At 39.0% G+C, this 25783-nt stretch overlaps 1 protein-coding gene across 5 annotated transcripts in view; it reads right to left on the bottom strand.

Moving 5' to 3' along the window:
• The window catches only part of Hs3st5 (heparan sulfate (glucosamine) 3-O-sulfotransferase 5), a 327808-nt gene extending 302448 nt beyond the window's left edge, over window positions 1-25360 (bottom strand). For 3 of the 5 annotated variants that reach the window (NM_001253355.1, NM_001253356.1, NM_001081208.2), the window contains exon 1: window positions 24335-25143. The gene's annotated coding sequence lies outside the window, so the exon portion shown is untranslated. Of the gene's footprint in view, window positions 1-24334 lie in introns of all 5 variants that reach the window. The other 2 variants (XM_030245115.1, XM_006512761.3) reach the window with 1 other exon arrangement.
• Between the last annotated feature and the right edge of the window lie 423 nt (window positions 25361-25783).

The following is a 25783-nucleotide window of genomic DNA, read 5'->3' as shown; positions in this document are numbered from 1 at the left end:
AAGGAGGGTATATGTGAGACTTTGGAAGGATAAATGATGTAATTATAATCTTAAAACTAAACCAAAAAAATAAAAATAAAGGTTATTGCTGCAAACATGAAGATATTTTCTAGCAGTTTTCAAATGCTATAAGAAAAACATTCTTGAGTTGTCTCTAGATACAATACTTTAGTAGAACATTATAAGTTTCATTATTCAAGGCTTAAAGAGAAAACATTTTCTTCATTGATCTGTACTCTGAGCAGTAGCCTTGGCGCCAAGTTAGGAGCAAAATGTGATGTGGTGCCTTACTTGATAGAGCTGATATTTTAATTGGGAAGTGACACTAACTCTAGGCACACTGAAATATTCATGAATGACCCAGCAGACTACCAAATAATGATGGTGCCTGTGGGTGGGCTGGATTAAAATGGATTGGAGAAGCTTAGTTTAGAAGGAATGGCTAGCAGTCTGCATCTAAACATTAAAACTTACCAAGGAGGCAAGATAATCATTGCTAACATCACTGTTAGTTCAATTTGAAACTTAGAATACTTTATTAGATGAAGTGAGGTTTTCTTCCTTGGAAAGTTCATATAACTGGCGAGAGTTAAGCTCACTGCAGTGTGAGCATATGGCATCTCAGATCCTGTACCCTGACCTGCCAAGGCTCATTAATCTCTATCATGTTATACTTCACTATATGTGGCTAGCCATTCTGGGGTATACACAATAGTCTGTCCTCATCATATATGACCCATAGAGTAAGGTGATTAGAAAATTCTTTAATGTCTACACTAACAGAAAGCATAGCCAATATGTTTTAATGATAGCAATGCTTCAACTGGATTTAAGTATTCATAATTTCAAATTCAATATGAATTACTTTTGTAAATGATATACCTAGTCATTACTGGTCTGCCGGAGTTACTGCTTTTTCTTCTCATAACTATGTCTGAGGTTAGATTTCTGAGGCACTTTAGGTGGCTTTGCAATTTTTTACATCCATTTAATTAGTGTATACAGACAAGCCTTAGCATGTGCATGGAGGTCGGAGGGTAACTTACATAAGTCAGTCCTCTCCTTCTATGTGGGTTCCAAGGGATTGAATTCAAATCATTTGAGTAGAAAGTGCCTTTACTGTGATAAAATGAGCCATCTTATCATCCCAAAGGAGGTTATTTCTTAAAAATAACTGTCCTGTAACAGAGACGTTGATGGGTGAATTTATGTCAATCAAATATAGATCATTGATTCTGCTCATCAAAGCCTTGCACTAAACCATCTTCTGTTCCTACACATGACTTCACCCTTTTGAGTCATTGCTCTTCTGACTTTGAATAACTTTTCTATTACCATCATTTCCCTGCAGTTTGCACTGAAGCTTAGAGCAGCCAGCATCTTGGTCACCAGTACTCTGGGATCAGTATACCTAAGCTCAAATGTCTGCTTGGCCTTGTGGATTCCGTGGAAGCATAGAGTAATAAGGAGATTTACTGGCTACCATGGAGCATGGGTCAGTAAAGAGACATCGTAGAACAAGAGCAACACTTAGTTCATCAAGTCCTTATGAGAATGAACTAAAAGGAAACCATCCAGCACCACTCTGTGACCTAGCACATTTTATTATGAGTCTATCACTATTTACCTCAAATGACTATTTTACCAGCTCCTATTAGACCTCAGAAAAATAGTACACATTAGACTACTAATTAACTTGGTGAAGTTTTTTGCTTTGTTATTTTTATTGCAAACAAACAAACAAACAAACAAAAAAGGAAAGCAGAAACAAATGAAAAACCCATAATAGTGACCATGAAGAGATGTATGATTTAAGTATTTATTGATGATTAGACTATATAGAAGATAACAATTTACTGCTATTTCTGAAGTTCATTCATTTTAACATTAGAGAAGATAAGAATCACTTATATTTAATTTTCTTAATATATTTCTTTGAAATTATCCAACTTACATGCACCATTAGGCAGATCCTATGATTTAGATAAACTTTTCTCCTTTGGAGCTCAAAAATACAACTGCTGGCAGTGATACATATAGCTAAAGGGAAGGAAGGTTTTGCGAATTAGACTCATTTATAACATGGCCTCATATATAGTTACCATCTTTTACTGATAATTTCCATAATATTTGGGCCCAACCATGTGAAAGCAGTGTAAAGCTTACTTTAGAAATATTAGCTGTAAGGGTTGCAAAGATGATTCAGTCATCTTAAGATTCTGTGTGCAGATCCCTAGAACCTACATAAAAAGCCATGCATGCCTGCAATTTCATCAGTGAAGAGACAGGCTTGGGAGGATCCGTGCAGTTTGCTGGCCAGCCAGTCTAGCTGCAATGGTGAGCCCCAGGTCCAGTGAGAGACTCTGTTTTATAAATAAAGTTGAGGGACTGAGAAAGGATCTGACATCAACCTCTGGCCTTCATGTGCACTTGCATACACACACATACACACAAAGAAGTACTAGTTATATTTGTGTGCGCATTTGTATTATCTGTGGCAGAGCTTAATGATATTTTTCTGGAGAGTATACATATTGACTTTGTGTATTACAAGTCATTTCATATTCTAAAGCTTTATATTTTAGTATGCTTTAATAAAATTTGACTAAATGGAAACCACTCAATTTGTTCAGTTATATGAATAGACACTGAGGGGTTTTATCAGTATTTAGTTCCAATAACCCACATCCCATTACCACAGTTCCTTTGTACACATGCTGTCAGTGGGTCTCTAAAAGCTTGTTTGATCGTTGTTAGTGTTGTTTTTAAATTTCTTTATCAGAAGCTCTGCCATTATCTAGATACTTTAGAGTTTCTTATCACTCATAATAAGGGATGGTATATCAAGTCCAGCCATTCTCTATTTGCATTCATCCATTTAGTGGATGAAGAAAGAGCAATACAATAGTATTGCTAATAGTAATAGTATTGATAATAATAATAAAACTAACAGAACTTGTTACAGAACATATGTAAAATATTCCTTAGAATATATATTTAGGAATTCATTTTTGGAAAGGTATTTTGTAAGAGACTACACTATTCTTGGGACTTTATGCACATTTATCTAATTCTTTTAGGTTTTCATATGCTAGAGAAGAGAATGAGACTCTAGTGAAACTTAGAATCGGACTAAAGTTACAAGCAACTAAGGCCAGGCAGGCCAGGCCAGGCCAGGCCAGACTAGACACTTAGGCTCTCTATTCTCTAAACACTTCAATGTCTAATAGACAATATCTATTTTTTCTTTCCTTTTATTTTTTTCTTCATGTTATCCATGGTTATTCTAATCCTGGACATACTTGATCCTCCTACCTCAGTCTCCTGAATAGTTTGGGATCATGTGTGTCACATACCTCTCTAGGTGTGATATTTAGTGGTTTAATGTTGACTCATGATGCCTTCTGAGCCCTTCTGATCTTTTTCAGTGTGCACTAGGTTGTGAATGTTCATGCAATAAACTTATGTGGGACCTTCTGACTTCTACTTTAATGTTAACACAGTTACAATGTCATGTGGCTCTTTCAGCCTACACTGTGTGGCTCTTGCGCCGTATTTATGCTCCACCATCTGTATCATCTTCCTTTGTTTCTAGCTGATATTGATATAATTTGCAAGTGATATAAGCACATACTGACCTAAGGAACAGTAAGGTTGATATCTGTAACATCAGCTGCAACTACACAGATTTCTTTTATCTGATTTGCATATTAGAGATCAGGGTGCATAATGTGAATTTAGGAAAAACAACATTTAAAGAGTTAAAACCCAAACTATGACTTCTTTATAAATACTAAGTGCATAAGGTTGGACAGGATTAGCTTTCCCTTTTGTTCCATGAAGTATCCTCCGTGCCTAGAACAATGTCTGGGAAGGGAACAATAAACATTGTGTTGAAGAAATTAATAGATAGAACTAACGTGGGATGTGTTTGTGTACTGACTGAAACTCTGAGCAACTGACCCAACTGCTATGAGCCTCTCTCTCACCCCTAGCTTCATCCAATAGCATGGAGTGAATAAGACTCAAATACCAAGTACAGAGTGTGAAATATTTCAGACCTTGGGGGTCACTGCCTTCACTATATCTGAAGCTGTTTGTTATTTCTTAAGTCTACCCAACTATAGATTGACTTCTTTCTCTGCTAGGTTCCTCCTTGTTAATGACATTAAGTATTTGTTTCTTAGTTCTCCCCATTTATGGTTACCAGAGATATCAGCTCTTCCTCTCGACTATGGTTGCTCTTGCATTGGGCTCAACACAGTCCAGCCTGAGCTTCTGCTCTTAGGCTCACAGGTCTTGGCATATTATAAGAGGATGGTCCTGGGGACTGCTTTCCTGTTGGTGGTTCCATTCATTTCAGTGTTTGCTATTTGTTACATAGTGCAAGTCCACTGGCTATAAAGATCTTTACAGACATATGTGACAAAGTATTAATATGATATTGACATAATATAATATAATATGAACTCTTTGACAATCTTAGGTTTGACATGGTGTAAAGTGGTCTGAAAAAAATTACACATTGGATGTACATGTATAATTTGTTTGGCATTTGGCTATTTATCTGATTGTGCCTTCTGCCTATATCTTGCTAATGGGAAGCAAAAGAAACTCAGGAAGTTTGCTACATTCTGCCCACTTAATAGCCCAGTGATATGATAGAATGCTCACTCAGATTAATTATTAAAATCATACTTAGGGGAAAGCCGCTTTTAATATGATCAGTCCAATTTGTCCCTTTTATGAGGTTTAGATTAACATAATACATAGTATATTTTCATGTATGCAATCCTGAGAACATAAAGGCCTTTGCTGACAGAATGCTCACTTGTATTAGTACCATTAACACAAGTGATGGAACTGTTTACCATTTTGGAATTTTTTATCACCAAAACTAGACAAGGAAATTTCTCTGTGCTGTAAATATATTTCCTACGCAACTGAAAAATAAATGCATTTTTAAGGTAGCTACATGATATGTCTTTGGAAAGTGGATGTATTTTCAATTAGTTTCATGCTGGCCCTCAAAATAAATAAACCTACTATGGCTGACTGGCTTCAAAGCAACTTAACCTTAATTTGAAAGACCATACTAAAAATATTGTTGGCATAGCCTTCCCTAATGAAGTCTGAAGGAGACAGATGGGCCTTCCTTTTTCTTGCACTGTGTTTATAGCTACAATCTACATTTGCTCGTATAACACATTAAGAAAAGTCAGCTGCAGAGCTGGCATCACAGAAAGTGGTTACAGATTCTAAATATAAATTATAAATTCCAAAAAGGCAACAGGGCAGCCTATGAGGTCTCTGTTGACAATGGCCAATCTCCATTTAGAGCAAAGCAGTGACTGTGACAGGAATCCTGCAGACCACTGCTGTGGAGACCATGAAAAGGGCCTTTGAAAGAATTCTCTGCAGCATGTCTCTGTACTTCTTGTGGTCTAACATGCCTTGCATCTCTTAAGGCTCCCTTGGCTTACCTAATAAAGTGACCACGTATGCTACTGAGATTCCAGTAAGCATTTGTTTAGTGGTACAGACATGATAGAACTTTCCAATTACTACTTTCCCCCGAATGCCTTGTCTATCAGTGTCAGTCCTGGACCTAGAAAGGGATTTTGTTTCTACAAGACTACACGTGACTTGTGTTGCTTCCAGGGTAACCTGATAGAGACAAGCATCTTTACTTTTTGCTTCCCTGGGATAGGTAGCATTTCTCCTAAATGTTGAAACAACCACTGACCTCAGAATGTAGACAATTTAGAGCAGAGCCTTAGGTTGTAATGTTAACAGCCAAAAGGTGAAATTAGTTTTTTTGAGATGAGAGGAAGCACTGAGACTGATCATTTGTCAGGATGTAATTTAGTATGATCTCTTCTAGTACCCAGAGTAAAGAATGATATACTGCAATGAAGGGACCATTACTGTTGTTGTTGTTATTCATTATTATTATTATTATTATTATTATTATTATTATTATTATTATCTAGAAGTGACAAGGGAAATTTGTAAAATAAATTTGTTTAGGGGACTGGAAAAGGAGAATAGGTAAATTTGCCTGAAACATGCTTAGTGACATGATAAGTGATAAAGGATTCTTTTTTGATCAGCAGGAATGTGAGAGTGAGATATTAGAGGTGAGGTCTTAGACCTGCTTGTTTGCACCATGTGCAGGAATATCTACATTCTTCCCAGAATTCAAAGCATTTATAAGTGTAGGCAATAGCAGAGCAGGGACCATATATTTATGCAACATGTAAGACAGGAGTTCAATTCTTAGCTGTTCACCTTTGAATCATTTCTTTAAGGTGGAACTTCTTCATGTGTAAACGTAGGATACAGAACTCCTTTCAAGAATTCTAGTGGGAAAACAGTCAATATATGTCACGGGCCATGTGACACATCTTTTACAGTGATTTCTCAGTGTACCTTGCTTTTCATCTCAATAAACAAAAACTCAAGAATTTCTCAAAGGTTCTGGGTTGATTTTTTGTTGTTGCTTACACAATCTCTTACTATGCAGACAAAGCTGGCTGCATGTCCACTTCAAAGATTCTTAAAAAAAAAAAAAAAAAAAAAAAAAAAAACCAAAGAATTCACCTCCAGAGCTAAAGAGAGCTGGGGGTGGGGGGATATTTTGGAGGAACACTGAGCCAGGGTCAGCTACAGTTCTGTTCCAATCTGTCTGCAGAGATACCACAGGAAGGATGATTCCAGTAGCACTGAACGAGGCACCAACTGTTTCCTGTTCCTTCCTAGCCCCCAAGAATGTAAGACTCAAAGGGAAAAAGAACAAAGGGATTAATGTGAAACAAATAGAATTGGAGAGAAGAGCTGCTATGGACTACTAAAGTCATCATTGCATATAAAATATAACTGCATGGAAATGCTTATCCACTCTGGTTCCTCTTTAGATAACAGACTGCCAGGTCTCATTGGCATCCAATTTAATGCCTGGGTGAGAAAACTAGGAAGCTGCTAGGCTGCACTCTGTGAGGAAATCACACCTGTGTCTCTTTTAATACCTTTTCTGAAAATTCTCATCTCTAAACAGGCCCTGGAGGGGCAAGGAGTTTCTAACATGGACAGTCTTCTGGATTCCACTAGTCACTTTCATTCATCACTTACAGGTGACTTTAACATTCCATTACAGTACAGAGCAGCAGAATCCTTGGACCTGTCAAAATGTTTTGATGCAACATTAGTGAAATAGTTCTGACTCAGTTTTAAAAAATATAAACACCCTTCTCCCCAAATTATTTCACTATGAATGGGCTAGGATTTATTTACTAAAATCCCTTACAGATATTCTTCCATCAAAATAAATTTCCTTGTGTAACTGAAGTACCACTTATCAATGCTCTTGTTATAACATTCTTGCCTTTTGCAGTGAACGTCTACTTGAACCTGTGAAACAACTGGTCCAAATGTCCAAAAAAAATCTATGGATATACTCTCTATGCAGTGATGCTTTGAGAGACTCTCAGCAGGTGTAATCAAAGACAAAGTGCGGACAATAGATGAGCTGTGAATGAATCCCCACAGCAGACTTTTCTCACATAGATTAGTCAGGATGATCAAAACCAAGGCATCACAGAGATTCCTGTTGCTGATATAGTTATAGAAACCTAAGAAATATTAAAGTACAAAACAATTTCAGCCATAGAACTGGCTAACCAACTACTAATTCCACAATCAGATGATGTTTGTGATTAATTTCAGGACAATAACTATAAGAAAGGAGAATTTAAACACCTAAGAGACTTGTAGGGCTGGCCCAGAGTAGGACCTAAACAGTGAATGTGTGAGTCAAATCTCCTAGACTTGGAGTGAATGAACAGCTAAACCAGGCATCTGGGAGACACCCACACAGCCTCTGCATTCTCACATGTGTCTTAAGCCTGAGCCTCACAAGGATGATGCAAGCCTCATGACTCCAAGATGTGGATGGGTTATTTTAGCCAGGCACAACTAATGAATGGTTAGAATAAGAACCTAATTAGACTGCAAAAGAAGCCTAGATTCATATGAAAGGCTAAAGATCTAAATATGGAATAAAGGTAGGTTAGCCTTATATGGATCCAAATTGGGCAATTGGTCCTAAAGCGTTTGAGTAGAAATGTAATTAAAGTGGATTTAAAAATTTTATCTATCTATCTATCTATCTATCTATCTATCTATCTATCTATTTTTTTTCGAAGGCATGCTGCCCAAGGACAGATAGTTGCATCAGGATTTAGAAGGCAAAATGGATCTGAACATGGAATCAGCTCATGTGAAACACGACTAGAGGTTGAAGAATAGTCCAAGACTTGCTGCATAGGAATACTCAAATTACTTATTGATTCTGTTTCCTGGTTGGGATAGGGTGTCTTCAAATCATGAATAAAACAGATTTCAAGACAAACAGTAACCTAGCCACCTAAACTTTAGACTTCACTTGTCCTGTGACTGAGGTACCCACCCAAGGGAGACACTTAAAACAGTCACCTAGCTGAGCTGTGATTTCAGTTCATCATGACTGAAAAAGCAGGGTTGAGTTCACCACAGCAGGAGCTTCCTAAAATGACAGAGACCAGAAGCCCAGAGCAGGGCTAAAACCTTCAAAACCTCTGTCTTTCATTCTTTCCTCATTAAGCAGGCTATCTCTCTCAGAACTTCCACAACCTGCCAAAATAGAGCATTCAAGACATGGATGTGGGGAGCATTTCAGAGTCAAACCAGAACACCATCTAACATGGAAACAGCAGAGAGAGAGGAAAAGAGGAAACACACTCAGTTTTGTCCAGTATTTTTGGTCTCATGGTGTGTTTGTGCTCCAGTTATCCTAATCGGTGTTTACTGGGTAAACTTTCCCTCCTCCTCTGGCACTTCCTCTTACTTTTCTCTCACACCCACTTTCTGTTCCTCTGTTCACTCATAGCACCTCATACATGATTTCATTCACCAAGTACTTACTGAAGACCTACTTATATAACAAGAAATAGTCTACCATACTGAGGAGATGTAGGAGAACAAAAAATTCCTGCCTTCCGTGGAATTCTCATATTAAATGATGAAAGGGAGAGAGAAAATAGTGGATTAATTCTTATTTAACTTTAGGTAATTGTTTACATTTTTTCCCCATCTCACTGAACACAAGGGGCTGCTTCACACATGTCTGAGACAGGCTCTCAGTCATTATTTGCCTGACGCTGACTCTCGCACTCTAAGCAACAACAGTGTTGAAAGTCAAAGACATCCCTGAAACCAAGCATCTGAGCTCTCTCCCCTCAGTACTAATTTGTAAACTAGCACAGTAATTAGAACAGTTGGGTAGTAGTCTCCAATTTTAGGAATTTCAGAAAGTTTTGTAATTGAGACACTGAGTTGCCAAACATGCCAAACTCCAATGATCAAAATACTTTTTTCTTAGTCAAAACCCTTGGCTCTTATAAGCCTACAGTGAAGAATTGCCATTCTCTCTTCATTTTTAAATAACAAGACAGCAACAAAATTCTGTTATAAAGATGTAGTTCTGAGAATACGATGAGATTCAGCAGGGCTTCTCATTCTGGGTATTGGTGAAGCTTTGTGGCTTATTATTCAAGTGACTCAAATTATCCAAGCTGAATATCTATTAAGTTATTGATACTTAATATCCACACAACAGCTATGTCTTAGAAATAACTTTTAATAAAATCTTCTAACTTACTGGAAGGCTCATAAAATGTTTCCCTTCAAGGGAAGTGTTCCTGTTTTCCAACAAAAATAACATATTCTTTTGCTTATATACATTTATTTTGTCCTTAGCCTGCCATTGTGAATAGAGAGGTCACAGGGTATGGATGAGCGGGTATCATTCTGGACACAGCCTCTGGGATGCCCTTGTTCTCCCTACAGCCTTTGCACGCTTCCTCCTTGCCCTTTAATTTATGGACATTGGAGGGTAAGAAGAAGAAAAAAAAAAGATAAAAAGCAAAGTGCTAAAGAGTTTGTTGCTCATTCTTTTGAAGATCAGTTTAGGGTTTCTTTATTCACATTCATCTTGTCTGCTATTGCCGTAAATACAGGATCTGACTTTATGACTGTAGCACACATAATGGCAAATTACAAGATGGCAGTATTTTAGACTTTGACTACTTTTAGAACTTGATAAATAAATGCTATCTATATACTTTAAGACAATATCATGAAAACACACTATACCAGCTTCACAAAAGCAACTTTTTGGTATCCTTGAGTAACATGTTTAAATGATAGGAATCATATAAATGAAGGATGGTAGGGTTTTCTTTTGTCACTTGATAGTCAGTTTTTAAATAGCCACAAACAATCAGCACTGGAGCTAATACCCCTGTACGTTAGGTAGGCAATGCTCAAATATTGAACACAAATTGCAATGTTTCAAGTCCGAGAAATGTAGATTCACTTGTAATAAAAAGGGGTAGTGCCTACAAATGGAGTAACAAGGAAAGGGGAACAGTAAGTGAAATGAATAGACATTGCATTTGGTGTTCGAAATTTTTGGAGTGTGTACAAATTCTAAGTTTGATCATACATGCGTTTGAAATACTCTGCAATCAAGAAATTCCTTTAGGATTAAAAGAGAACGAGTTAAAGAGGAGGAAGGGTAGTAGAAGGGTACAAGAAGAAGAAGAAGAAGAAGAAGAAGAAGAAGAGGAGGAGGAGGAGGAGGAGGAGGAGGAGGAGGAGGAGGAGGAGGAGGAGGAGGAGGAGGAGGAAGAGGAAGAATTAAAAATTTACAAATGAGCAAGGATTGTCTTTCTATCTCTGATACCCAAATATTTCCATATTCCTATCCAACACACACATACACGTACACAAACATAAAACAATGACATACAAGTCCACAGTGAGAGCCAATTGTTGGCTTTGGACTATTTTTTATCCTTGTACAATCTGTCTGTTTTCCTTAAAATGGAGAAAGGAAAAGAAAAACACTTTACAGCTACTGTTTTTCTCTCTTTTTGTAAAACCATAGACACTCCCACGCATCACAAGCTCAATTCCAGCCAAACTGTGTGTATGTGTGTGTGTGAGAGATTTTAAATAGAAAAAGCAGGTCTTCCATTTCTGTTAGCAAAGTCACCTCACACTGCTAGAGCTAAACATGTAATAATACTTTATTGTCATGAGCAGGAATCTGCTTTGCTAATTAAATGCAGCTGTCAGTAATTACTCCTTGTCAGTATAATCTATTTTCAGTTGCTCTACTTTAAATGATAAAAGAGGGCTTAATATTGAAAGGGTGGGAGAGGCAAGGTGACTGCTTACTTCCTCAGATTAGAAACTCACTATTTTACAAACGACAAATGAGTCACTTTTTATTTCAATGCCACATTAACTGGACTATTCTGTGTGACTTTTAGCGCATGGCATGATAAAAAGTTACAATTAAATTGTCTTTACTTTAAAATTTGAAATCTTAATACCATCACCCCTTTGTGTAATACCAATAGATATTAGCATTCTCTCAACACTACCATGACATCCTCATGACACATTCTGAAGGTATAGCCAGTGATCGTTGGCAAATCCACAAGAGAAGCAGAAAGTGAAGTCTCTGAAAAATTTCCATCAGTCTGCATGTGCCTTTTCATTACCATCAAACTGGATTGGAAGAAGGAGAATCCATTTTGAGGAAGAGCAGTAACTTCTTTGTACACTTTTTCACTGAGATTCAGCCAGTTTCTCTGGGGGAAAGAGTTAGAACGGTTTAAGCCTCTGAATTTGAAGAAAGAAAATACTTTCCATGATCTTTGTATGTAATATCAATAGATCTGCATCTGCAATACTAAAACAAGGTCAGGACAAAGTTAATGCATCCAGACTCGCTGCATGCGATAGGTACTGCAGCAGACACAGATGCTCACCTCCTGTCCAGGGTAAAAGGGATACACATCCTGACATTGCAGATGAATGTGGTAGGAATGGAAAGTGGAAGCTGGAGTCCCAAGGAGTTATATGAGACTGGAAGAAGGATCAAGAAGAAAAATAAGCTCAGCAGGATGTACAGTATGAGGAAAGCGTGGCATGCACAGAGCTGCACTCTACCTGGGATGAAAGACTTCTGACATCCTCAGAGCACCCTGGCTGCATCATCCTTCTCCCACCATCTGGTTCTTATGCACCACTCTAGGAAGATCCCATGATGCTAGGTATTAGTTATCTTGTATAGTTCCCTACAAATCTGGCAGCTACTCTTTTGGATGTACCATGTTACTTAGATATATAGTCCATATAAGATATATTCATGCAAATATATATATATATATATATATATATATATATATATATATATATATTCATGTTAGCAAAAGAAAAGATTTTCAGAGGCAAAAGAATGAAAAGTAAAACTAAAACTATATAAAGGCATGTAAAGATATATAGACAAAAAACTAGCTTACATAGTACTCATAGTCCATTGGGAAAGGCATTAGTGCCTTGTTTTCCCATACATTCTCATTTTGCCTACTGAGAAAATGTGAGCTATTCCTAAACATTCTTATTTCTAAAAAATAAAAAATAAATAACAATAATAGTAATAGAAACACTGAAGGTCTTACAAAATGAGTAGAGGGGGCGTTATTCAAAGAGAAAATTTCAAGAGATGAAGGTGAATAGTAGGTGGAGCCTCTAAGAGCTTGTTTTAATTTTAATGGGTTCTCTCACCTGTCCCACAGAGTCCAAGAGGCTGGTGTCTACTGATATCCATCTTCTGAATCAGTTGATTGTGGTCCTAGAATATTGTGAGTGCTGAGTGGCCAGCTGGTAAGTGGCTGTTGTTGCCATAACTTACACTGGTTACTGTGGTAAGCATTTTGGCAAGATTTCACGCAGCAGAGCCAGAGATGCACCTTTGAGCCTTTGCGTTGACGAATGTAGATTTTCTTTTACATTTAAGCATCCACAGGTACCATAGTCATGGAGATTCTCATGAACCTCTGCCTCATCGTCCGACTCCAAGATATTCTTATCCAGTGTTGGAACCCATGATCTTCCCTCCCCTGCTTCTCTCAAAGCATTGGAAAATACTTTTTTTTCAAGCTTGCTGTATCATTTCACAAGGGCCTGGCATGGAGACTGCACCACGGACAGTCCCAGGATATCTGCCCAACCACACCCAGGCTAGACTCCCAGGACTTGTCTCTCTGTACAGAAGATTGTTAGATGTACAGATGCAATATGACCTTCGTCACTTTAATGGCTTTATGGATTTTTTCACCGAAAATTTCCAGTTTCAAACATCTTCAAACTTGGGTGGCTATACTAATAATACATAAAAGGCTTTTGTTTAATTTTCCAAGCTTTCAATACTTTGAAACATTTTAATTAGCACATATAATAGGTTTTACTATGATAGTTTTATGTGTACACAGACACACACACATACACTCAAATATATCTAATCTGGGTTATGCAACCTTTTAAAATGTGGTCGGGCAGCCAGTAAGATGGCTCAGAAAGTAAAGGCACTTGCTGCCAAGGCTGATGACCTGCAATCAATCTCCATGATGCACAAGGTGAAAGAAGAAAATGGGTTTCTACAAATGGTCCTCTGACGTCTACGGACAGGTACTATACCAGAGGCTAAGGAGGTCACACATACAATAAACAACCAAGAAAATCTAAATAAAGTAATTAAAATTAAAATACTGTTAAATCTTCACGAGAATTTCCAAGTAAAACTGTTAAGTGAAGCCTGGTAAGGTTAGCTTAGCTCACTCCCGTTGGATTTCTCTCAGGTTAAAAATATAAAATGAGATTCTTATTTTTCCTTAGTTAATAATATTTGTTCATGTTCTATGTAATTTACAAAGAAAGTAAGAAAGTATACAGCAATATATTTAACTGTGTGTTCTTGCTTCTGATTTCAGAAAGGATATATCAACTATGTCAACTAAATGTTTTGTTTTTTTTTTTTTTTTTTTTTTTTTTTAGGTGCTGGATTCCTTATCTGAAGTGCTCACACTTGAGATATCTTCCAATTGTGGATTATTATTTATTTATGTATTTATTTATGTTGTGGATGGGAGCAAGTGTAAGAAGAAAACTCACTCATGGTTCTCATATGCCCTGTCCTCTCCTTTCAATGTTATACAATGTTCTAGTTCATTTGTGTTTTAACTGATTTGCAGTGTGAGATAGAATGTGGAAGTCTGTGTCTGTGGCATCATGACTTAAAAGCTTTAACACGCTGAAGCACTATATAGTTTCTGCATTTTTAAATGGAGATTTCCCAGTATCTAGTTTATATACTATGTTAAATACATCAATATTTTAAAGAGTATAGTAGAGTATGCTTGAGATAATTTTGAAAGTTACATTTTGTTTTATATATCATTGAAGCAAATATTTTATTTCATTCATATTTGGGATTACTTACTAGGGAAGGGCCACCCACATATAAAAACAGTGTTTCCATGTGTGTAACCATTTAGTTGACATAGTTGATATACCCTTTCTGAAATCAGAAGCAAGAACACACAGTTAAATATATTGCTGTATACTTTCTTACTTTCTTTGTAAATTACATAGAACATGAACAAATAATATGAAATGTGTTGACAAACAGTATGTTATTTCTTTCTTAGTAGATAAACATGTATAATGGAATTACTATATCTCATTCACTTATCTTTTGGTCTTACTGCATTTTCTATTTTGTTCAGGGCAAAATAATTTCATTTAAGATTTATCTCAAATCTTCATAGAGGAATAAGACTCCTCAGAAATTTAATCACATTAAGTATTTAATAACTGGTTAAATATGTCTCCTGCTTTATAAGGAAATAGCTTAAATATAAGTTATATTATATAGTCCACAGACTCTAATAGAAAAATCTCAAAAAGTGAGTTTATGGAATATCATGGAAACATGTGAATCATTCTTAATCTTAAACATATAAAATAGTCCAATTCTCTGGCTTTGGTGGTTGTATGTGGGATGGATCCCCGGGTGGGGCAGTCTCTGGATGGTCTTTCCTTCTGTCTTAGCTCCAAACTTTGTCTCTGTAACTCCTTCCATGGGTATTTTGTTCCCCCTTCTAAGAAGGAACAAAGTATCAACACTTTAGTCTTCCTTCTAGAGTTTCAATCACCAAGCCCAGACACTATTGCATATGTCAGAAAGATTTTGCTGACAGGACCCTGACAGTTCTCCCTTGTGAGTCTATGCCAATGCCTGGCAAATACAGAAGTGGACCCTCACAGTCATCTATTGGATGGATCACAGGGCCCCTAATGAAGGAGCTAGAGAAAGTCCCCAAGGAGCAAAAGGGGTCTGTAACCCTATAGGAGGAACAACGATATGAACTAACCAGTACCCCCTAGAGCTATGTCTCTAGTTGCATATGTAGCAGAGGATGGCCTATTTGGCCATCGATGGGAGAAGAGGCTCCTTGGTATTTCAAAGATCATATGTCCCAGTACAGGGGAATGTCAGGGCCAAGAATCAGGAGTAGGTGGGTTGGGAAGCAGGGCAGGGTTAGGATATAGGGGGCTTTGGGGATAGCATTTGAAATATAAATGAAGAAAATATCTAATGAAAAAAAGGAAAAAAAATGGTCCAATTCTCTATAGACTACTGTTAAAGAAACAGACTTCCAAATTCACTCTTAAAATTAAGCCAGACGTGGTGACACACGCCTTTAATCGCAGCATTCAGGCAGCAGAGGCAGGCAGATCTCAGTGAGTTTGAGGCCATTGTATTCTACATAGTGAGTTCCAGGACAGCTGGAGCTATACAGAAAAATCTTGATAGATGCATGCTTATTATAGATACTTAAAATTACCAAAACAAACAAACAGACAAACAAACAAACCAATGGATTTACGGGAAGAAGGTGGAGGGATTTCCCTGCTTCCTTGCTTGCTAGTTTATCTTCTCATACTGCCTTCAATTCTCATCTTCTCATCATTTAGTATGTAAACAGATACTTGTTTCTTTACCAATTGGTTTAATTATCAAGCCTATACATTTCCTAAGAGAGTTAAGTCCCTGTGACATCAACATCAAGAGTACTTCCTAGCATACAGGAGTCACTCACCAAATGAGCACTAAAATCAGTCGAATAATTTGCCAAGTAAGAAAAGGGAATAACAATATTAGACAGAGGAAGGGATGATTTTTTTCATTAAAAATGTAGTTAGTGCTTCCTTTATTCGAGATACACTAGAGATACAGGTTTAGGGTTCCATGAGGGGAAAGTGGGTGCATATGAGTGTGGAGCAGAAGGAGCAATACCAGGATAAGTCCACTTCCCATTATTCCCAATGATTCTGTTGCTCACCATTCTTGAATGTCTAGGTAGATAACTTTGCCAACACAGGAGAACAAAATAACAAATTACTTGAGAAGAAGTACATTAATAAAGTTTCTCAAGGCCTTTGCTGGTGTACAGAAATGGGAGTCCATTACTTTGAAGAATTTCAAAGCTTTAAAACTAGATGCTGCTAGAGCAACCCCTGAGTGTCTCTACTCATCCACTCACTGAAACCTGGCACTCAAAAAGGCCTGTCACTCACAGAGGCCTGCCACTCACAGAGTGCCTATCACTCACAAAGGCCTGTCAATCAGAGGCCTGTCATTCACAGAGGACTGGCACTCACAAAGGCCTGTCACTCACAGAGACTTGTCATTCACAGAGGACTAGTACTCACAGAGGTCTGTCACTTCATTCTTGAGTAGAAGACTCCTTCTGGTGCCTTCTTATTTTGTTTTGGTTTCTTTAGCTCAGAAATAGATGCAGTTAGCAATCTGAGATCTTGGCAGCTATCTCTGGCCAAGTGAAGAAATCCTACTTGCAGGAAGGGACAGTTTCCACTACTGTATCCCATGAAGTTTGATCAGCAAGACACTGATAAACCTTTTAGAACCTACTTAAAAATAGATATAGAAGTTTGCTAAGACTAATATGGTTTAGTTCATTGCTTATGTAGCTATTATATACACATGTTAAAGTAATGTGAAAAGATAAACCAAGAAATGAAATTTGTTTTTTAAGAGGAAGGAGTGTGGTAAGTGTGTGACACGAGGGAATGAAGAGTCATAAAGGTAGACTTTGAAAATATTGATTAAATGTGAGATAGGATCATTTATTCATTCATTAAATGTAAATTGCAAAGAAGAGCATGGTATCCAAACTTTTTGAGCTTATAATGGGAATGGCAGAGTGAGTTTCTAAATTAAAGATTTACCAAAACAAGAAGTCTAAGAATTAAATTTAACTTTTAAAAGTGGTAAGTTCTTTACTGACCACAGTCAAGATAAGCTCTTCTCTTTATAAAATGAATACAATCTATACTGTATAAATTAGAGTCCAAAGAATATCCGTGTATTTCACAACTTTTAGCTGATATTGAATGTAAAGAGAATAACAAATATTTTGGTGGCTTTAATGGAAACTTGTTCTTTCGAGGACATATTTTGCAAATCTCTCTCAGAAGAGCCCAACAGTACTTTTAGCTGTTCATTGCAGCACAATCCTGTAACCATAGCACTTGGGAGGAAAATACAGGGGGACTGATCCACATTTGAGGTCACCTGTGTCTTGCATAGTAAGTTACAGTCCAGAAATGCTAGGCTTCCATATTGAGACACAAAAAGAAACAAAACCAAACAAGGGAAAGCCAAAGGAGCTATAGCTGGGCTTTAATAAGAATGTGAATTAGCTCTCCCATGAGCCTTTGTGTCTTCTCTCCAGTTCTATATACCTTCCCCACATTATGATGGTTCTTACAGTGGAAACCAGGGCCTTAGGCATTCTATGTAAATGCTCAGTCATTGAATTACACTTCTGGCTAATCAATATTCTATGCTAGACATAGGCCTTTAAGTCCAGAAATCATACTTAAGTTTTGAAACATCTTTCCTTATGCTCCCTTAGCAGTAAAAGGATACAAAGAATCTGTTCTTTGCAAGCCCAGAACGCTATGATTCAGTCTTATGCACATTGGTTATCACATGGCTGTTTCATTAGATCATCCTGATGCTGTCACAATGATATAAAAGATGATGATGCTGTCAGTAGGATCAAACACTGAGTCATACCTGATACTCTGTGTATTTTGTATAAGTTATTATGAGAAATTTTATAAATGATGTTTCTACCATTACGTAACATTTAAAGTTAGAAAGAATTAGAATTGTTAATTAACTTGCTCCAAGGTGTCACTCATAAGCAGTCCTGAAAATAGAGTCAACCTCACCCAGCCCTAACCAATGCCATACTTGTACTATGATAAATACCCACATTGAGACATGTTTGATTACTGTGAGTTTCTTTAGGGACTTGAGTTAGCTAACTATGGCAGAAAGCATCACAGTGACATTTTAATAGTTTGCAAATAGTTCCCCAAACTATACTCAAATAGCATGATCACTAATATTTATGATATGGCATTGTGCTTCCTCATTAGCACTTTAAAGATTCTGTTATTTAATGTTAATTATGTCTTTTATGTTCTTTTAAAAATAAAGGGCACAATTACAGGCACTTCCCTATTTCTAAATGCAGTGTTTGAATCAAAAATTTTTAAGCGCTTCTTACACTCTCTTGCTTTGTTTTACTACTCCATTTCACAAGGATTATTATTCCACATGGCTTCAGAGATGATGATTCACAGATGAAACAGAAAGTGTCTCTTAGACAATGCATGCCATTATGATTATAAGAATCACAATGTAATTATGAAGATGTTTGCAAGGTTCTTGTTTTTGTTTTGCCTCTGGACAAACCGCTTATGGAGTAGTCTGCTTCAATTCATAACAGCAAACAATATCAGAATGCTTACTGTAAGCAGATGAGGTGGATAAAGTTATGTTACATCTCATACCTTTTATAAAACTCAGATTTCTTTGCCATGCACCTTATAGTAACACATAACACTGACGTCCATGCAAGAAGTTCACATTATAAGGATAAAGGACACATAAAACATTCGTATCAGATCTTCTATGCTGTTAAACCTGCTTAAGTATAGCATCGGTTCTTAAAGTTGGCTAATTAAAAGTAGCTGAACCTTAGGAAATTGTCAAGTCCATTAAAACCTACATCAAGGTGCAATACTGCACTTCAGTGTTGCCTAGGTTCAGGCTAGGCAACTCTTTTCCTTCCCTGCAAATTCCTCCAGGATTTACTCTACTTTACAAATCCTTGTGAGTCTCAGAAGCCCAACCCTGTTTCGGGTTTCAGTTACAGTTGACTTGCCACTCACTTGAGTCTTTGCTGTTTGCTGTCTCTTGATATGAGAATGAGAAGAAAGAGTTTATTTGGTTTAAACTCCCACATTACAATGAATTCTGGAGGGTAGGAGCAGTAGGAACCCAAGGTAGGATTCCTGGAAGCAGGAACTGAAGCAGAGACAATGGAATGAAGCTACTTACTAGCTTGCTTAAAGCACCTGACCAGGATTGGCACCACCCATTATGGGCTGGGCCCTTCCACATCAATCCTTAATCAAGATCATAGCCACAGACATGTTCACAGGCTGAACAGATGGAGGCACTTTTTCAGTTGAGGTTCCCTCTTCCTAGGCTACTCTATTTTGTGTTAAGTTAATAAAAACACTAGCCAGCATAAAATGTAAGCAAAAATGAAAGAAAAAAAAAACCTATTCAAAAGCAGTGGACTAGCATAGAAGGCTGCCTGGGATCAAGTATCTGCTCTGCCATTTGGTACTTATAGAGCTTTGGTTGTCATTTAGTAAGATGAAGTCTCAAATTTCCTCATCTCCAAAATGGGCATAAAAGCAATATGTTGTGGGGAGTGGGTGTGGCGGCAGTCCCAAAGGCGCCAGGGACTGCAGCTAAGTCATATGACTTGCACCTGACTTCCTCATATAAGACACAAACATCTTGAGTGCTGCGCAGGTGTACCAGGATACAGGTGAATCCAATTTGGTGGAGATTTGCCCCTGCTGCCCTGATTAGCTGAGGCTGCGTGCCTGGTGAGGGGGTGTGGCCTGCGGTGCGTGGATGAGAGAGAGTATAAAAGAGTGAGAGGCCCAGGGTTCGAGGGAGATATAAAAACAAGGGAGATATAAACAGGGGAGATATAAAAACAAGGGAGATATAAAAACAGGGGAGATATAAAAACAAGGGAGATATAAACAGGGGAGATATAAAAACAAGGGCGATATAAAAACAAGAGAGATATAAACAAGGGAGATATAAACAAGAAGAAACAGGACTGAATAAACGTGTGCAGAAGGATCCTGTTGCAGCATCGTTCTTCCTGGCCAGTTGGGCTCGCGCAAGAATATGTCTTTTTCCCTCTACAAGAAGTGGCATGACAAAGATGTTGTCGAAATAAGTGAGTTATTATTACTAGAGTGTTTCATAAAGTGTTAGGAACACACTTGTGGCTATTATATTTCTTAATCAAATTGCTCATAAAGGCTTATCAGTACAAAATTCTTATGCCAAACTTTTAAAACACTTGCAAGTATCACTCTAAAGATGAGACTCACTTTACAAATCATGTATGTCACAAAAGATGTGTCTATCAGTCAAAGTTATTACAACATATAGCTATACATAAAGACTAATATAGAAAAATGCTTTATGTGCATATATTATATGTTATATGTTATATACATATATAAACATGTGAAAATAGAAACATATTTGCATAATTTATATATAAAATTTGGTAAAAACAGCTCTTCAAACATTTCTTAATACAGACATAGCTTTCTTTCATGAAATTTTTCAAAATAATGGAAAATAGCCCATTGTACAGAATTTTAATAAATAATAAGGCAGATAATGAAACTTGTATATAAGATTTAGAAAGATTATTTATCTTTACCTGTAATTAGAGGGAATTCCAAATGCTTTATTTTTTAACAATTGATAAATGTTAACTATCTTAAACTGTATTTAGCCAGTGACTGAAAATGTAGTCATTGATATTGCTTTAATTGCACTTCATCTGTAGAATAGGGTAATATCTATGTTCTTAGAAACAAACATTATAAAGAAAGGAAAACTTGGTAACAACTAATCATATTTTAGGAAAAAATATGATTTAGCATGCTTTAAAGAATTCATAGTAAGTTGCTAGAAAATTTAAGAATCCTGCTATTCTAAATAGCAGTATTCCAGCTTTCTAGCCCATAATGAAACCTTAACAGGTCATAGCTTTGACTTGCCTCTATACTTGAAAAAGGACTTGAAAAAATATGAACCTGTGAATAATTATTCCTTTTTCTTATTTTTCTGTCTCCATGTATACACTTTCCCTAAAGCAGATTATAATCCATTACCAAGCAATAACTACCCAATTACAATATTGAAGTTTTATAATAAAATATTGCACAGAAATGTAAAATTATGCAATACAACAAATAAAATAGGTAAGCACTCAAATAATTTCTGTTACACACTTTAGTGTTAAGCTCACATTATACCCTTAAATATGCTACAATCAAATGTAGTGAGCACTCTTACTGTCTCCATCAATGAACAGTGTCTTTCACTACAGTTATTTTAGTTCTAAATAAAGGTCACTACCATAAAAAAATTCATCCTGCCAAGATATGCCCAGAGAGTCAAAGAAAATTCCTTCCATTTAAAATCTCCATAAGGAATTTCACTTTTTCTCTAAGAAAGAAGATAAACAATCATTTTTTGTGAACTTCCTCATTTGCATATAATTGCATTATTAAGAGGTGTTACTGTTTCTAAGATTAGAAAAGTATAGGGATGAGGAAATGAGGGAGCAAAACACTATTCTATGAACTCAGTTTGCTTTTTTTGAGGCAACAGGAAGATTTGCATTTATTCATAAGTGAATACTAATGATGTATTGAGATCTGGCACTACTCCAGAGAAGTATACAGAAAGACAGAGCTAGAAATGTGACCCAGTGCAGATTCATGACTTACTCCTAAGAACTCAGACACCTACTCTAAGAAAGCAGCCAGGAAGTTAGAGACATCAGTTATCTGGAGTTGAGTCAGCTAAATGACACATGGCTTAAAAATAATGACAGAATTGAGGTGGAAACAATAACACTGTAACATCTCTTTTGAGATGACTTTTGAGTCAACAGTTCTTTGTTGGTTGATCACCTACTTTGGGGGAAGATGCTGCTTCCTCAAGAAAGGCAGTGTTCCACAGTTCCATTTACACAGCATAGGAGCAAACATTCTCCCTCTAGCAATAATCTTTCCTTGTTTTAAATAACGGCCCAGCTCAGCTATGCTTATTGTGTGCGCTCATGTGCTCAAGAAATACTTTTTGAATGAGTGCAAATTCAGTGAGGAGGAAAGTTATTCATTCAGAAACATCTGTGCAGGCCTGCGAGACGGTGAGGAGAGTGAAGGCAGCATGCCATCCAAACACTTTACATCCTGTAAAGACTCTGCAAATACAGGGATTTCAAACATTAAGCTCAAGGTCTGGCTGAGTCTAGAAACCAGGACCCAGTACCTGCTGTGACTAGTGACTGAGTACTCTGGCTGTAATTTCCCTCACAAGTTGTTTAGACAGATATACTTGAAAATACTTTACATAAGTAATGAAGCCTATCTCTATTTTATTAATTGAGGACAGAACATATTTAAATAACTCTGGGTAACTTGGAGGAGAGACCAGAGCTACTATGCTTACCCCAGTTTAATACAGGGCAGTGAACACAGATACAGTCAAACAATAGTTTCCTTCTGATCTTTGTTTCTTGTCTCATTGCCTGTGTTTTATGGCAATTCACTAGCAAATAACCATTTTCTCACCGAGGCCAGTCTGATGCTGATACAGTCATAGCAAACAGTACTAATTGTGAACAAGTATAGTTGAAAAGGAAAGGAAAGGTGCTCTCATTTCTCCTGCTAAGAACAAAGAGGGGGAAAACCATGAAGAGGAAGAACAGAGGTAGTTTTAAAATGTGCTCTAATTAATAGCAATAAAACATTTTAAAAATAGTTATATTTGATATCAAATTTGGTAATTGCTTTTAATCATCTCCAACAGCTTCTTTGAAAAGTAGACAGGTATGTTTTGAAGTGAGCAGTAGCAGGAAAACACTTGTCTAAAGCTGGAAAGTATGTAGCGAATGAACATTGAACAACACCATTTAGAAGCACCTACTTTTAAGGCTGTCAACAAAGCAGTTTGCAGAGGAAGAATGCAAAGGAAGAGAGGATGCCTGCCCTTTTTGTTCCAACTCAAGACCCTGCACGCCATTTATCAGGCTCAGCTTACATCAATCAGAAGAGAGTCACAGGGCAATTAAATATAGCCACAAAGTAATAGTAATACGATGTAAAGCACTTTACAGACATTAAATATCCCCTGAAAAGACTAGCATTTCCCATGAAATGAGAGAGAGAGAGAGAGAGAGAGAGAGAGAGAGAGAGAGAGAACACTAAGGAAGGAAAGAACACCCCAGAACTCACATTCTTGGGTGAAAGCACTAAAGGAGGGATGCCCAAGACCTATGCCCACAGAGCTGGAATGACTTAGTAGCAGTAGCGCTAGAGGTTCGCTTGGTGTGCTCCTGGAACCATAAACACTAAAGTCATCAACATCAGGCAGTGGGGCGGGGATGGCGGGGGAGAATCCTTCTTTACTAGGCAGTGTGCTAAGTCCAGGAGGCAGTATGCTGTAGTGGGTCACAGCGGCTTGCAGACTTCTTAGAAATAATAATTTGATCACTCCCACGATTGCACTCATCCCGCGCGCGAGTTTGTGTGTGTGTTGTTGTTTTGGGTTTGAGTGGAAAGGGTTAAGCAGATTGAAGCTTGAGGAAATGGGAATCTTAGGAGCGGAGCGGTCGGGTCTTCTTCAAAGAGTAGGCACCCACTTCCGCGGTAGTGGAACTACCTCTGCTCACCCTGTCTGCTTTTTGCGTGGACTTCAGGGCAGCCCACTCCCCTTAAAGCCACCGTATAACTTCAAATAACAGTACACAACTAGCGGAGAAGTGGCCAAGCAGAATCCCAAACTGTGAGCGATCATCATCAGTGACTGTGCGTTCTGCATCTGATTCTAGGGGAGCGCTGGATGTAGGTCTCAGAGCAAGACAGACAGGCAGACAGAAGGGCGGGGGGGACAGTCTTGGAGGCAGACTGCTAAATTCGCTCAAGCAATTGCTCCTTCTGTTTCTCTTGTCCTATTAGTTTAACCCCTACCCCAGCAAGAGGCTCAAAGTCTTCCCCAGGAGGCGCCTAGAAAAGCCGCGCCCTACAAAGTGAGTGGGGCAAAAGGATGCCTCCTCTAGGTGACTTCGCTTATCACTTTCTCCTAAATTCAGAAAGTCCGAGCTTCGAGCCCCCTACCCTCTCTCCCGCACCAGGCGAGCAGCGCGCAGTGCTCACTCACCTTCGTCCCTAGTGGTGACAGCCTCGGCTTGGAAAGTGGTGGCCCAGGCCAGTCGCCCCGGGTCACCAAGTGGTTCCCGCGATCGCAGTGGCAGTTGTCCAGTAGTTTGGGATGCTCAGCTAGGAGCAAGCCGGCGAGCAGAGCAAACAAGCAGCACAGTACCCGGGCTTCCACTCGGGCGGCGACAGAGGCGGCTATGGTGTCCTGGGCGGGGAGCTGCAAGCCAAAGGAGGGGAAGAGAAGTAGTGGAGTTTAGGGCACGTTTCCCGCACTTCCCTAGGAGACTGGAGCCAGGTGCGGCAGGGCGCGCTCCCGCGGCGCGAGCACGCCAGGGGCAGCTGCGGGAGCCTTAGTTCGCGCAGTGAAGGGGACCGCAGGAGCTCTGCGGGAGGAGGTTCGCATTCTCCTCGCCCGGCGCGGGCACCGACGCTGACCCGGACTCCGCAGGCGAGGGGCAAAGCCTCGGGCGTCCGCAGTGACAATCTCAGAAAGCTCGGTCCTTGGAGATGCCTCCAAAAGAGCAACAGTCAGTGAGGCTGAGATCTTCCTTCCCTGCGTACTCCGGTGGCCTGTGCCAAGCTGTGCGGACCGCGGACTCCCCGCCTCTCGCGCTGTCACAGCCGCCGCCCGGTCCCTGGCGCGCTGGAGCCGGCTGCAGCCTCCCGGAGACGTGCCCAGCGGGATGTGCGCGCGCGCGTATGTCTAAGAAGATATCTTCCCCTCCATCACTTCGGCTCGCGGGAGGGACCAGGTCCCTGGCGGCCAGCTGCAGAGTGGCTGCCAGTCCACACCCTCCCAGCTCTCATCCCACCCACCCCGCCCCTTCTCCTCCTCGCGCTCCCCTCCTTCTTCTGCTCCTCCCCTCGTAGCCGCTCCTGTGCTCCTAAAGGCAGCAGAGGGACCTAGAGGAAAAGGGGGAGGAGGAAAAGGGTGGGGAATGGAGCGCAGGTGTCTTTGGAACGGAGGTGGGAGCAGGCACCATAGCTCCAATAGGCAGGGGCAGGGCCTGGCCTTAGGGGTTGAAGAGGGAAGAGGATATACTGGGAGGCGGAGGACATGAGGCTGGGCCACAACACGTCCCACCCGGGAGCGGAGAGCTTTGGCTAGCACGCTGTAGCTGTAAGGTGGGTGGTCAGGGCTCCTGAGCAATCTAAGATCACAGCTTTGAGAACCTTGAATGGGTTACTGGGCTGGCAGATAATTAATTTGATACTTAGAGATTGAAGAGACCGGGTTCCTGAGGAGGTGTGACAGATCTCTGCTGTGATAGTTGGGAGTCAGACCCAGAGCTTGAGAGGGGTCACACAGGTTTCCAGAGAGACTACATTGACTTCAGCATGCCAGGTGAGAGTGCCAGAGGATAGGAGGGGCTGGTGGCGTCAGCCACGGTGCTTTGGGCTGCTGTGTGCCTTCAGAGTCACAGGGGGCGATCACTGCCTAGTAGGAAAG

Source organism: Mus musculus, chromosome 10, assembly GCF_000001635.26.
Source record: "Mus musculus strain C57BL/6J chromosome 10, GRCm38.p6 C57BL/6J".
Lineage (NCBI taxonomy): Eukaryota > Metazoa > Chordata > Mammalia > Rodentia > Muridae > Mus > Mus musculus.
This window is presented reverse-complemented; position numbering and strand designations above follow the sequence as displayed.